General features: G+C 37.7%; 1 protein-coding gene across 1 annotated transcript in view; it reads left to right on the top strand.

The window, feature by feature from the left end:
* The window catches only part of ULK4 (unc-51 like kinase 4), a 591,889-nt gene that overhangs the window by 354,614 nt on the left and 221,626 nt on the right, over positions 1 to 15,649 (top strand). The gene's annotated exons all lie outside the window — the stretch shown is intronic.

Raw genomic sequence — 15,649 nt, 5'->3', positions numbered from 1 at the left:
ATGGCTCACGGGCCCAGCCGCTCCGCGGCATGTGGGATCCTCCCAGACCGGGGCGCGAACCCGGTTCCCCTGCATCGGCAGGCGGACGCGCAACCACTGCGCCACCAGGGAAGCCCCAAGGCATTTTAAATGAGTTAAACTTTACTGCTCCAAGTAGGTTACAATGCAGTGTATTGAAAAATTCACAAATATGATCTCAGAGCCCCTTTTTTTTTTAAATTGAATTATAGTTAATTTAAAATGTGTTAATTTCAGATATACAGCAAAGTGATTGTTATACATATATATATACACACACATATATATATACTTTTTCATATTCTTTTCCATTATAGTTTTTTTCACAAGATACTGAATATAGTTCCTTGTGTTATACAGTAGGACCTTGTTGTTTATCTATTTTATACACAGTAGCTTGCATCTTCCAATCCCAACTCCTAATTTATCCCCCCACCCCTTTCCCCATTGGTAACTATAAGTTTGTTTTCTTTATCTGTGAGTCTGTTTCTGTTTTGAACTTATTTAGTTCATTGTATCATATTTTAGATTCCACAGATAAGTGGTATTGTATATTTATCTTTTTTCACCTGACTTACTTCACTTAATATGATAATCTCTAGGTCCATCCATGTTGCTGCAAATGGCATTATTTCATTCTTTTTTATGGCTGAGTAGTATTCTATTTGTGTGTGTGTGTGTGTGTGTGTGTGTGTGTGTGTGTGTGTGTGTGTCTCACATCTTCTTTATCCATTTTATATGTGAATGGACATTTAGGTTGCTTCCATGTCTTGGCTATTGTAAATAGTGCTGCTATGAACATTAGGGTGCATCTTTTTGAATTAGAGTTTTCTCTGGATACATGCCCAGGAGTGAGATTGTTGGATTATATGGTAACTCTATTTTTAGTTTTTTAAGGAATCTCCATATTGCTTTCCATAATGGCTGCACCAGTTTACATTCCCACCAACAGTGTAGGAGGGTTCCCTTTTCTCAGCACACTCTCTAGCATTTATTATTTGTAGACTTTTTAATGATGGCCTTTCTGACTGGCCGTTGTTCTTTTTTTTATAATTAATATTTATTTGTGGGATCCTTCCTTCCTTCCTTCTTCCCTCCCTCCCTCCCTCCCTTGCTTCCTTCCTTTTCTATTGAGATATAATTTACATATAATGTTGTATATGTTTAAGGTATACACTGTGTTGATTTGATACACATATATTGCAAAATTATATTATGCCACATAATTACCATTTCTTTTTTGTGGTGAGAACATTTAAGTACTACTGTCTTAACAGCTTTCAAGTATATGATACTGCATTATTAACTATAATTACCATGCTGTACATTATATCCCTAGAACTTATTCATCTTATAACTGGAAGCTTATACTCAGAGCTATAGTTCTTAAGAAGTTACAAAGAAATAGGGGTGCCTAGGAGCTTAGGATGGAAAATATCTCATTTACAGAAAGAGGAATGGAGGAATTTCAGAACTATAGATAAATCTGGCTCCATAAAATGATGATGATGTTAGTCTGTGATAATTGAAAAAAGGAGAGGCTAATCAGGGAAGGCCTGAGACCATATTTAAGAGGCACTAATAGAGAGGACTTCTTGGAGATGGAGATCATTAACTCTTAGATGATATAATTAGGCTGTGAACATTTGTACAGATGACTTTTAAGTTGAGTAATGCTAGCTTGTGGGAAAAAAGAACCAAAATTTCAGTAGATTAACACAAAAGAAGTTTATCAGTTGTATAATAGTAGAATTTGTGGCCTTCCTGGTCAGTGGGCTGCTTTCTTTCATCCCATTCCATTTCATGGATCTGTCATTCTCCTGGGTCTTTGAATCCTCTGCATCCAACAGGCAGAAGAGTAATATAGTGGAGAAGGCAGCCTGGTTCTCAAGAACCCCAGCTAGAGGTGAAAATACTTGCAAATCATCTATCTGATAAGGAATTAATTTCCAGAATATATAAAGAACTCCTACAACTCAACAACAACAAAAATCAAACAACCTAATTGAAAAAGGGGCAAAGAACTTGTATCGATACTTCTCAAAAAAAAAAATACTAATAGCCAGTAAGCACATGAAAAGATGCACAACATTATTTGTCATTATGGAAATGCAAATCAAAACTATAATGAGATATTTCTTTGAACTTATTAGAATCACAACTATTTTTTTAAGAAAAGGAAAATAACAAGTGTTGGTGAGATACAGAGAAACTGGAACCCTCATGCATTTCTGGTGGCAATGTAAAATGGTACGACTGCTGTGGAAGATGGTATGGTGATTCCTCAAAACTTAAACATAGAGTTACCATGTGATCTAGCAATTCCCCTCCTAGGTATATGCCCAAAAGAAGTGAAACAGGGCCTCAAACAAATACTTTCGTGTGAATGCTCATTGCAGCGTTATTCACAATAGCCAAAAGGTAGAAATAATCCACATGTCCATCAGCAGATGAATGGGTAACAAATGTGGTATATATGTACAGTGGAATATTATTCAGCCATAAAAAGGAGTAAAATTCTGATCCATGCTACAACATGGATGAACCTCGAACACATTATGCTAAATATTAGAAGCCAGACACAAAAGGACAAATAATGTATGATTTTACTTATATTCTACAGAAAGTAGAATAGTAGTTACCATGGGCTGGGAGAAGGGGGAAATGGGGGAGTTTTATTTAATGGGTACAGAGATTCTGTTTGGGATGGTGAAAATGGTCTGGAAATAGTGGCAAAGGTTACACTGCATTATTAATGTATTAAATGTCACTGAATTGTATAGTTAAAGTGGCAAATTTTATGTTATATATGTATTTTTACCATAGTCAACAAAGAAACCCAGCTGGAAATGACACATGTCCCTTTTGCTCACATCCCATGGGTGAGAACTGGTGTCTGGGCTATGTGAGGACGCAAGGAGTTAGGGCAATGGAGAGCCTGGCTGAGCAGCCACTTTCCAGCAAAGATTCCACAGTTTGGAAAGAAGAGCACAAATATTTTGCAGATAGCAACTCTTGTGACATCAAAGACTAAATTAAAAAAAAATTTTTTTAGTATGTGTGTATTTTGCAAGATAGTAAATCCACTTTGGAAGTAACTTCTTTGAAACTGTAGGATCTGAAGATCCTGAAAAATTCTTATCAAACATGAGCCTTGTAAAAGAAATTAATATTAAAGTTCCCATTTTACTAATTATAATGTATGAAATGTTTAAAATGAGTTAAGTGTTCCTTATATTTGTGTTTGTTCCACGTCTTATTATTAAGGTTTCCATGAATGCACTTTGATTTTCCTGTCCCTGTTTTCCCCATATGTTCACACGTGCTTCAACTTCAAATTCTCGACCACATTGCTTTCAGCAGGTGGACTACCGTCTGATGGCCCAACTGTGAGGCATCAAATGACTCCTCTGTATAAGGAAGAATGTTGAGTTTACTTTTGGGTAAACATTAAAGAAACCTTGCAGGTGAAACTAGAGGCTCCTTAGCTTTAGACATCCATGGTGGAGAGGCTAATGGAAACCATTCCTTCTAAGAAGTGCAGAGGATGCTGGGATGTTTGGCTTGTAAGCCAGATGATTAATCAGAGCTTTCAGCACTGTCTGCAAATGTGTCTCCCTCTCCTGGGAAATGGGAGGAGGTTCATGTTGTGAGTTGCTCCAGTAGGCAGGACTTTGGGTCCTAGGGAAAGTTCCAGGGCAGCCACTTCCTGTTCAGCATAAGACAGTTCTTTCCAAGGGTCTGAAAACTTAAGTAGAGAGATGTCGGCTTCTGGACAAAGTGAGTGCCACAAGTCTCCAAGGGAGACCAAACAGAGAAGCAATTCCAGTGTGGAAGGGAGGTTGGCTGAGGGCCTCTAGAGCCCCTTGACAGCTCTAGAATTTCTGTGATTCTTTCTTATACTTGCCAGTAGTTTGCAAATATTCCTACAACCTCTAAGATGAAAAGCAGAGGAGAAGTTAATGTAATGAAAGAAAACTATTAAGATGTAAATTGTTTTCTCTGTTAAGCGCTTTCCCAATGTGCTGAAACACACATTTACTTTTATTCCCTCCTGTCTAGGCTGCTGACACTCAAGAACTAAAGATGGAAATGTGGAATCAAGCAGGTTATACCTGTACAGAGAGAGACAGCTAACATCTGGCTCTTTCTTTTTTCCTTTAAATGATATAATCAGTGTTGCATAGTGTGTCTAACGCCTTCTCTTTTATATCCTTAGTTTTAGAGAAAAAAATCAAATGCCAGGTGGCCATTATTGCAGCACATTGTTGACATATTCAGCAAACAGTAGGCCATTTAAAGTGACGACAGTTATTAATGGGATTAGAGCAGTAATAAAACTTTATAGAGGAGTTTAAAAACTCGTTTACAGACCATGAAACAAAGCTAATAGTCAACCTTCATGGGTGAAGTGTTCTATTTGTCCTGTGGTCCACTGCTTTGACTTTCAGTCAAATGTCAAGAGATCACTGAGATTTCAAATGTCTTTATGTGCATCTTATTGTTAAAGCCTGTAGAATTTTGCACAATTAAAAAATGAGTCTCCAAAGAGCAATGATTTAGTGTTAACATTTTCAGTAAAATGTAAGCTATCAGCTCTTTCCATTTACAGATACATAAATGAGTGATTGGCAGACAGTATGATCTTCTGTCTATATAAGCACCAAATTTTGGATTTAATCCAGTTTTTTTCTTTAGGTATCTCTTGGATATTAGGTATAAATAACTGAATAAATCATAGGGCTTTTATTTCTCATTCTGTTAACAGTTTCCACCGTAATTGAGTCTGGGCATTATAGTTTGTCCTCCCCTCCCTCCTAAGAGCTCTTCCACTGCACCATGCCCAGAAGACTTCCTTTCCTGTTGGAAACAATTCTTCTGGTTTGGGTTTTGTTTCCTTCAATTTCATTCAGTAACCCTTTTTTGAATCACAGAGGGTTTACAGTTAGAGTATTCCTAAAAATCATTTATTCAAAAACTGCTCATTGTACGGATGATGAAAGCAAGACCAACAAGGTGCAGAAACTTGCCCTGGGCTCCTCGAGCTGGAAAGCAGCTGGGATGACCCTGAGATGTAGAGATTGTAACTTGAGCCCCTTTGCTTCCTATGCCTTCACCAAGGGCTGGCTCACCTCCATCTTCAGAACTGCAAGTGTTTGGTCAAAGCACCATTGGGTATTTTCTTCTGCCTCTCATTTGGAGCCAAGCTTTTGCTTTAGTTTTGTTTGCTGTTGATGAAATTGACTGGAACACTGCCTTCTTTCTTTGAGGGTAATATTACTGATGACTCGTGGTCCTCCTTTAAAGATATGGGTCAGTATCTTCTCCCTTGATGTCCTTGGTGACCAGTGGCATGCCATATATATATATATATATATATATATATATATATATATATATATTTTCCCTTGATGTCCTTGGTGACCAGTGGCATGCCATATATATATATATATATATATTTTTTTTTTTTTTTTTTTTTTTTTTTGAGATATCTGGCCAGCATTGAGAAAAGACATCTCTGCCCAGAGAATAAAGCCATGCATTATTTTTTTTTTTTTTTTTTTTTTTTTTGAGATATCTGGCCAGCATTGAGAAAAGACATCTCTGCCCAGAGAATAAAGCCATTTTTTTTTTGCGGTACACGGGCCTCTCACTGCTGTGGCCTCTCCCGTTGCAGAGCACAGGCTCAGCGGCCATGGCTCACAGGCCTAGCCGCTCCACGGCATGTGGAATCTTCCCGGACCGGGGCACAAACCCATGTCCCCTGCATCGGCAGGCGGACTCTCAACCACTGCGCCACCAGGGAAGCCCAGCCATGCATTTTTAAATCCTGGGCTTCCACCAGCTGAGCTCTCTATCTGGGTATGGCATTCACCCTAGTTCCCTGATATGTAACTGGTATGGAAAACTTGATACGTACTTTAAAGATAAGTTTCAAATAATCAAAAAAAGTGAGGAGTTGTTATATTTGAAATAAAGAAGAAAGAGTAATTGTTTGAGGACAGGTCCATTTTATGAAATTGAAGTAGTAAGCTTCAATTCTCAGTCCTCCTAATCATGTCTTGGAGGTTGGTGGAATTCTCAGTCCTCCTAATCATGTCTTGACAGGATGGCCAATCCAAAGGGTTTTGACTCAGACAGCTTGATCAGGTATTTATTATTGGGTAAAGAGATACTCATTCAGATTTCTCTAGCACAACACCGGGCATGTCATTGTTGCTCAACAAATATTTATTTATTTACTTTACTTTCTTACTTAGTTACTTACGGTACACGGGCCTCTCACTGCTGTGGCCTCTCCCGTTGCGGAGCACAGGCTCTGGACGCGCAGACTCAGCGGCCATGGCTCACCGGCCCAGCTGCTCTGCGGCATGTGGGATCCTCCCGGACCGGGGCACGAACACGGGTCGCCTGCATCGGCAGGCGGACTCTCAACCACTGCGCCACCAGGGAAGCCCAACAAATATTTATTAAATGAATCAGTAAAAGAATGAATGAGCAAATGCACTTGAAAATTAAAGATAATTGCATATGGTGTGTGCTTGTGAGAGGATCAGGTGACAGGAGAGAGAATAGGTCCAATAATAAAAATAACGACAGTAATTACAGTAATAAGATGTAGGACCCAAGATGGCATGTTTTCTAAAGACCAAGGTATCTATCCTTGAACAACTCTGAATCAGGGTCTCTACCTGGCAAAGTGAATGTCCCTTGAGGAAAACCAGTCATCCACATCCTGAGAGCCCATAGAGGGAGCTTTCAGAATGGCACCATGAAAGTGGAACCTGGTTTTGGCCTGAGGGGTTATTTTACTTTAAAGTTGAAGTGTCTGAAAGTAAAACGTAGGTAGCCAATGATGCTGTAGACTCATATATTGTTTAAGGGGCAAAAATGTACAAATATATACCAATGTAAACCTTTTCACAAGCCCCCATTACAACTGTGTAGCAAAACCAAAGACACCACACAGACACACACACACAGACAGACACACACACACACAGACACACACAGACTTTCCAATTAAATGTGTCTAATTCTTTTCTGGTTTAAAATGGCCTGATCGTAAATCAATCTGCAGTCTTTTCAAAATCCAGCTCCCTTTGAGAACAGTTTCTCCTCTCCCACTCCTCCCCAAGACAGTCTGGACCTACAGGGGTGCTTGTGTGTCCTGGTGGGGCTGGGGGAAGGGAGAGGCTCTTTGGATCCCCTTACAATGAGATACAAATGAAATAAACATTATTTTAAGCTCATTTCCTTCATTTTAATGGTATGAAATGCCTTTTAGATTTTAATCAAATATGCTTCATTATTTTTGAAAATGTGATTTAGCATTTTATGATAGAGCAGTTGGTGATTTAGTTTATCTTTCTCTTAATTAGTAGACTTTAGTTTTTAGAGCAGTTTGAAGTTTATAGAAAAGCTGAACAGAGAGGACAGAGGGGCCCCCGTATGTCGTCCTCCCCATCTCCCCTGTATGGGTTCCCTTCTTATTAACATCTTTCATTAGTGTGTTATATTTATTATAATTGAACCAGTTATTATAATTGAACCAATTGATACATTATTATTATATAAAATCCATAGTTTTCTTTAGGGTTCACTCTTTGTATTATACAATCCTGTGGGTTTTGCCAGGTATATGATGTCATGTATCCACCATTACATTATCATACAGAATAGTTTCACTGCCCTAAAAATCCTCTGCTCCACATGTTCATCTCTCCGTCCTTCCCACCCCAAGCCCCTAATCTTTGTAATATCTTTCTCGTTCTACTGTTTCCGGAATGTCATCTGTTTGGAAGCATCCAAATGCAGCCTTTTCATACTGGCTTCTTTTACCAAACAGTACGCATTTTAAGGTTCCTCTGTGTCTTTTTGTGGCTTGATAGCTCATTTCTTTTTATTGCTGAATAACATTCCATTGTATTTACCTTATTTATTTATTTAGGCTGCACCGGGTCTTAATTGTGGCACGTGGGATCTTTGGTGTGACATGCGGGCTCTTTAGTTGTGGCCTGAGGACTTCTTAGTTGCGGCATGCATGTGGGATCTAGTTCCCTGACCAGGGATCAAACCCAGGCCCCCTGCATTGGGAGTGCGGAGTCTCACCCACTGGACCACCAGGGAAGTCCCTACCATATATAGTCTATCAGTATTCCATTGTATTACCAGTTTGTTTATCCAGTTACCTATTGAAAATATCTTTGTTGCTTCTAAGTTTTGGTAATTATGAATGAAGCTGCTATAAGTATCTGTGTGCAGGTTTTTGTGTGGACTTAAGTTTCCAGCTCATTCTAGAAAACACTTAAGGAGCAGAATTGGCTGGATTGTCTGGTAAACCTATGTATAATTTTGTAAGAAAGGCCCAGACTGTCTTCCACAGTGTCTGTACTGCTTTGCATTCCCACCAGCAATGAGTGAGAGTTATTTTTACTCCGCATCCTCACCAGCATTTGGTGTCAGTGTTTTGGATTTTCACTATTCTAATAAGTTTGTAGGGGTGTCTTGTTTTAATTTGCAATTCCCTAATGATGTACGATATGGAGCATCTTTTCATATGCTTATTTGGCATCTGTGTGTATTTTCTTTGATGAAGTATGTGTTCAGATCTTTTGCCTGTTTGTTAATTGGGTTGTTTGTTGTCTTATTGTTGAGCTCTAAGGAGTCTTCCCATATTTTGGGTACAAGTCCTTTCTCAGATATGTGTTTTGCAAATATTTTCTCCCAGTCTGTGGTTTATCTTTTTGTTTTCTTCTGGTTTGATTAGTTTTGATATTTGGTTTTAATGGCTGTTACAGTTGAAAAGTAAACCTCATCACAGTGCATAGATCTTTGTGGAGAAAATGCACCATTGACTCTGCTTCCTAAATTATACTTATTTTCAAAACCGTATGCCAGTTATGCAAATATTTTAAAAAATAATTCGTCTAGTAAAATTTCATTTTCCCAGAACATTGCCTAGTCTTACAAACTAATTGGAACACATTACATTCTTCTATAAGAATTGCTTGGAAAACATTTAAGTGGGTGTGAAAATAGCCTCCATTTTTTGGTTCTATCTCATTTACTTTTTACTGAGTTTTAACATGTAGTAATAAACTACATAATTTTAAAGCATACAGCTTAATGAATTTTTACACGTGTATAAACTTATAAAACCAACACATAGATCCAGATAAGGAACATTTTTACTACACCAGAAAGTTCCTTCATATCTCTTCCCAGCCCATGCTCACATCCAGGGCCAATCAGTATTCTTATTTCTATCACCATTGATTAGTTTAGTCTGTTCATGAACTTCATATAAAAGAAATATAAATATATCCACTTTTGTGTCTGGCTACTTTCATGGCATAATTTCTGTGAGACTCATCCACATTGGTTCTTTTATAAGTTTTTTTTTTTTAAACTTAAAAAATTTCTGTTTAGTATCCCATTGTACTAATGCATTACAGATTCTTTCTTTTCCTACTGCTAAACATTTGGCTTGCTTTCAGTTTATGTCTGTTATGAATAAAGCCGTTGTGAACATTCTTTTTTTTAATATAAATTTATTTTATTTTTGACTGCATTGGGTCTTCGTTGCTGTGCGCGGGCTTTCTCTAGTTGTGGCGAGCGGGGGGGCTAATCTTTGTTGCGCTGCATGGGCTTCTCATTGTGGTGGCTTCTCTTGTTGCAGAGCACGGGCTCTAGGCACGTGGGCTCGGTAGTTGTGGCTCACGGGCTGTAAAGTGTAGGCTCAGTAGTTGTGGCTCATGGCCTTAGTTGCTCCACGGCATGTGAGATTTTCCCGGACCAGGGCTCAAACCCGTGTCCCCTGCATTGGCAGGCGGATTCTTAACCACTGTGCCACCAGAGAAGTCCCTGAACATTCTTGTACATATCTTATTGTGGACATATCCCCTCATTTGTTTTGGATACATACAGAACCACGCATGCACACCCACACAGACGCACATACTTACATACATACATCTACTAGTGGAATTGCTGAGTCATAGGGAAGACATGTTAGTCTTTAATAGATCTTGCCAAACCATTTTCTCAAGTGTTATGCTAATTTGTACATAAACTGGCAATGTAAGAGAACTCCAGTTGCTCTAGGTATTTGGTTTTTGTCTTTTTTAGTCTTTCTGTTGGTGTGTAGTAATATCTCGTGTTTTAAATTTATAACATTTTTATATATTGATTGGCCATTTGGATATCCTCTTTTGTGCCTTGCATGTCTTTCACTCATTTCTAACGTTGACTTGTGTTTTTCTTACTGAGTTATAGGTTTCTTTATATATTGGAAGCAGGAGTCCTTGGTTGGATATGTGTATTGCAAATAATTTCTTCAATTTTATAGTGTGTCTTTATACCCCTCAGTGGTAAACTTGAGGAGCAAATGTTCTTAATTTAATGAATTATACAGTAAGTCCCCTACGTATGAACGAATTCCATTCCGAGAATGCGTTCGTAAGTCTAATTTGTTCGTAAGTCCAGCAGAATTAGCGTAGGTACCCAACTAACACAATCGTCTATGTAGTACTGTACTGTTATAGATTTATAATACTTTTCACACAAATAGTACATAAAAAACAAACAAAAAATAAAGAAAACATTTTTAATCTTACTGTACAGTACAACAGCTGGCATACAGGGGCTGGCATCGAGTGAGCAGGCAAGAAGAGTTACTGCCTGGAGGAGGGAGAGGAGTGGGAGATGGTAGAGCTGAAGGGCCATCAGCAATAGGAGATGGAGGGCAAGCTGCAATTTCACTCACGCCTGACGTTGATGGTTCTGGTTCCTTGCTGGAACCAGATGCACGTTTGCATCTTTGAAAGTTCTCAACTTGAAGGTCCATTTGTAGGGGACTTACTGTAATTTATATTTTTATGGTTAATGCTTTTTGTGCCTTGTTGAAAAATTTTTGCCTGTGCCATAGTCATGAAGATGTTTTCCTATGCTTTCTTCTAAGCTTTGTTATTTTCCTTTTATATGTAGGTCTATGAAACATCTCAAATTACTATTCGTGTATGGTGTGATAAAATGGTCATGGTTCATTTTTTATCTTCTGCATTATTCATTTAAAGACGTTTTCTCTTTGTCTAATTTTTCTTATGGTATATATCTGAAGATTTTCAGCAGATATTAGAACAAACTATGCTATGGAAAAACTCCATCAGATGATGCTCTATACTTTTTCAAACATCCTTTTTCAAAATGCTCTCTTTATAGTAGTTAACGTTTTCACTCAATGTTAAAACTTCTCTTTCACCTTGAAGGGACAGGTGAAGAGTGTGTTAAGAAGGGATGTGTGTGTGTGTGTGTGTGTGTGTGGTAATCATCTGCTAGATAGCATACTGACAACTTATTTGTTACCACACAAAATCTTAGCAAGTATCTTTTTATAAAGAAAAAACTGCGTAAGTCATTTTCAGGTTTAGCAGCTCTTTTAAGATCTTGGTCATGAGATTAGCAATGATCACTCTACATCTCATTACAAAATATTATAAAGACCTTCCTATTTTAAAGATCTTGGGTTTTTTTTGTTGTTGTTGTTGTTTTTAAAAAACTAACCCCATCACTGGCTTAGTGTTTGAGAGTGGGCCCTCTTCATCCAGGTTGCCTGGGTTTAAGTCCTGGTTCTGAAACTTATATCCACAATGACCTTGGGCAAGTCTTAACTTCTCTGTGCCTCAGTGGCCTCACCTGTAACAGTAGGTTTAATTACAGTGTCCAGTATAGGGGTTGTTGCAAATAGTACATGAATGAATGTCAAGAGGTCAGGATGTTGTCTTGTACAAAGTTCATGCTCCATAAATAGTATACATTCAAATACTGTCAAGTATGAAACCTCACAGAGGCTTCTGTATATCTTTCATTGTTTCCTAAAATGTTGAGAAATACTAGACTGAAAATCACATGAAACAGTTTTATTTTTCTATTGTAGGTGCTTAGTATAAAATTCTTTCCAATGATGGTGGGAGTTAATATAACTAACATAATCATATAATCTCTAGCTAAAATGTCAAGATAAAATACATTGCAGGATTTGTTGCAATAGTATTAGCTTTCAGAATTTTAGTTTTTTAAGCTGACTTTTCAGATCTGATTAGGTTGTCATTGTTTTTAGCATCATACTGTAGCTGAGGAAAAGTGTAGGAAGCAGAATTGTTCTGAATTTTTGTTTGTTTGTATTATTAGTATTAACTTCAAGTTCACTTTTATTCAGGAGTAAGATACTTTACCTTTTTTAGAAAAAAATTTTGGCTGCTTTGGGTCTTCGTTGCGGTGCGCGGGCTTCTCATTGAGGTGGCTTCTCTTGTTGCAGAACACAGGCGCTAGGCATGCGGGCTTCAGTAGTTGTGGCACGCAGCCTCAGTAGTTGTGGCTTGCGGGCTCAGTAGTTGTGGCTCGCGGGCTCTAGAGCGCAGGCTCAGTAGCTGTGGTGCACGGGCTTAGTTGTTCCGTGGCATGTGGGATCTTTCCAGACAAGGGCTCGAACCCGTGTCCCCTGCATTGGCAGGAGGATTCTTAACCACTGTGCCACCAGGGAAGTCCAGTACTTTACCTTTTGATTATAATTTAGTTAATGCTAAATGATATAGTTGGTGCATCCATTGAACCAGATGCACATGAACTGCTATTATGTCCCAGTCCCTGGAATTTTACAAAACCCATGGGATTGCACACTCTCCCTTCCTGAGTCCTGCAGCTCACTCTTTTCCCTCTGGATAACCAAGCACCACTCTCTTTGTTCAGCAAAGTGATGCATAGATCCAGTGGAAATACCAGTTTTGTTATTATTTTTGGTAAAAATAATTATAAGTTAAGTTCTTATATTTTCTTATCACACTCCAGTTGATCACTTTGGCCTGCGGTCTAAAATAACAAAAACACTAGCTTAAGTAACAGAGGACACGGAAATGATTCAATAATGAAGGACTCAGTGTTGGAAGGCAAGAAAATTAATCTGAGAGGAAAAATAAACTATTTATGGGAGACAGGCATTTCTAGTTTAGTTTTTTCTTACTATGTGGACAGTTAAAAGAATAACACTACAGAAATGCATTTGACAAAATATAACACCTATTTGTAATATAAAAACACTTAGCTTACTAAGATTAGAAGGGAATTACCTTAGTTTGATAAAGAATATCTCAAAAAAAACTAAATTAAAGCAAAATATCATATTCAATATTAGAACATTGAGAATTTCACCCTGGGATTCAAACAGATCAAAGATATTCATCATCATCACTTTCAGTAAACATTGTATTGGATGTCCTAGCCACTGCAAGAAGGTAAGAAAAAGAAATAGATGTGTAAGAATAGGAAAGAAAGAAATAAAACTACTATTATTTTCAGATGACATGAATGTGAACCTAGAAAATTAAAAAGAATCTATGAGCTATTGACATTAATAAGGAAATTTATCAAGGTTACCAGTTACAAGGTCAATATAAAAATCAATTGATAAGAATATTAAAAAATCAATCATGTTTCCACCAAGTTTAAACCAAAAATTTAAGACTTGCTGTGTATAAGTAGCATCCAAAATTCAAGTAACTAGGAGTAAATCTAATGGACAAAATGTCTACACTGAAAACTATAAGACGTTATTGAGAGGCATGTACAAGGATGTTCATAGTACAATATTTATAATTACAGAAAAGTGGAAACTACTCAGATACTCATCAACTTTAGAATGTTTAAATATACTTTGACTTATTCACACATTGTAATGCTACACAGCAGTGAGAATAATGAACTACAACTACTCTTAGTACAGTGTGAATGGATCTCATGAACATAACTTGTGATTCTAGTTCTGCCGACTACAAAACCAGGCAGTTAATCCTTGAAATTGGAAGTCAGTGCAGTAATGACTTTTGGGGAGGAGAACAATGTCTGGCGGAAGAATAAGAGGATTCTGGGTAATGGTGATTTTCTCTTTCTCAAGCTGCACGCTCTTTACATGGGTGTTTTCAGTTGGGGAAAATTCATCTAGCTGTGCACTTATATTTACACATTTTTTTTGTTTATAGCAATAAAAAGTTTTTCTAAGAAAATCTATTACTGTTCGTATACACAGATGGTAGGTTAACACTGAGTAGGTGTTAACCTACTCAGTTAACACCTACCTTAGATTCAGTACGTCAGATTGGTTTGTCATTTGATAGTACCACATAGTAGCTGTGTGACCTTGTGCACTCAGCTAGGGCACATGTGTGAATTGCTTCCTCATCTGTAATATGGGGATAATATCATCATTGTTTAGTTATGCTGAGAATTAATATGGCACATAAATGTCACTGAGAAAATGATCATTTCCCTTTAAGGGACTGTGTGTGTGTGAATGTGTGTAAAAAATTATATGTATATGTGTGTGTATATAAAAATATGTGTGTATATACACATACACATATATCTATGATAGCAACAACTCAGTGGAATTTTATATTACAACTCGTGATTAGATGATCTTTCTACAAATGAAACCGTATGTCTAAATGTATGTTTATAGTTTACATTTTGAGACGAAAGTATAGCCATATATTTAGCTATGTTCAAATATAGAGCAGAGTTCATTCAAAAATTTTTTACAGTGAGATTGTGGCCATATTTTTTTTTTCCTCTAAAAGCTATTATGTATAATAAAACGTATCATTAGTTACATTTAGGTTGTTATAGATGATAGTTTGGGTTCTAATAATGATTTGTCTCCCTTTGCAGCTTGTCAGATTTAATCAGTAGGTAATGAGACATTGATGGAAAATGAAATCAGACTTATGCTGTACACTTTCATATTTGCATACATCATTCTGAAGACCTGAGTCATTTTATAGTCCAAAATAACAGAAATAGCTTTTATTTCTGTTCACGTAGTCATTCAAATGTTTATTTATTTGAATATTTGTTGAGAATGACTAATTCCAACTACTTTTTTAGGCACCAGTCATAGCAATGGATAAAACAAGGGCCCCTGTCTTAACGGTGATTATATTCTAGAGGAGAGAGACGGTCATAATTTGTGTGTCAAATATATGTCAGATCATGACATGAATAAGGGGGTAGGACGTGTGAGATGGGGGTTGTGTACAGGAAGATTGGGGAAGGCTTCTCTTTTAAGATGACATTTGAGCAGAGACGTTAGGGAAGGAAGAGAAAATCATATCATTGTGAAGGGGATGAGCATTCTCTAGCTGACCAACTGAATACCTCGGTCTTAATTCAAAATCAAATGACCCAAAATAAGAATTTAGAAAACATATCTCTACTTCAATGGGGTGTTTTTCTTTTGTTTGTTTTTGTCTATTTCAACTCAACCAAAATGGCCTTTCCTATTGCTGAAATCAAAGCAGTGATTCAAATGACTAGTTCTGAGTGTTGAGGCTCTGTAATTCAGTATTTCTAGCTCTAGCTCCTCTTTTCAGAATCTTTGCTTTCAAAATGTATTTATATCATGAGGGACTTCCCTGGTGGCGCAGTGGTTGAGAATCCACCTGCCAATGCGGGGGACATGGGTTCGATCCCTGGTCCAGGAGGGTCCCACATGTCACAGAGCACGTAAGCCTGTGTGCCACATCTAGTGATCCTGTGCCGTGGAGCCCGCGAGCCAGAACTACTGAAGCCCACGCGC

This window comes from Physeter macrocephalus, chromosome 18 (assembly GCF_002837175.3).
Source record: "Physeter macrocephalus isolate SW-GA chromosome 18, ASM283717v5, whole genome shotgun sequence".
NCBI classification, from domain to species: Eukaryota; Metazoa; Chordata; class Mammalia; order Artiodactyla; family Physeteridae; genus Physeter; species Physeter macrocephalus.
The sequence above is the reverse complement of the archived record's forward strand: the minus strand, read 5'-3'. Positions and strand labels throughout refer to the sequence as shown.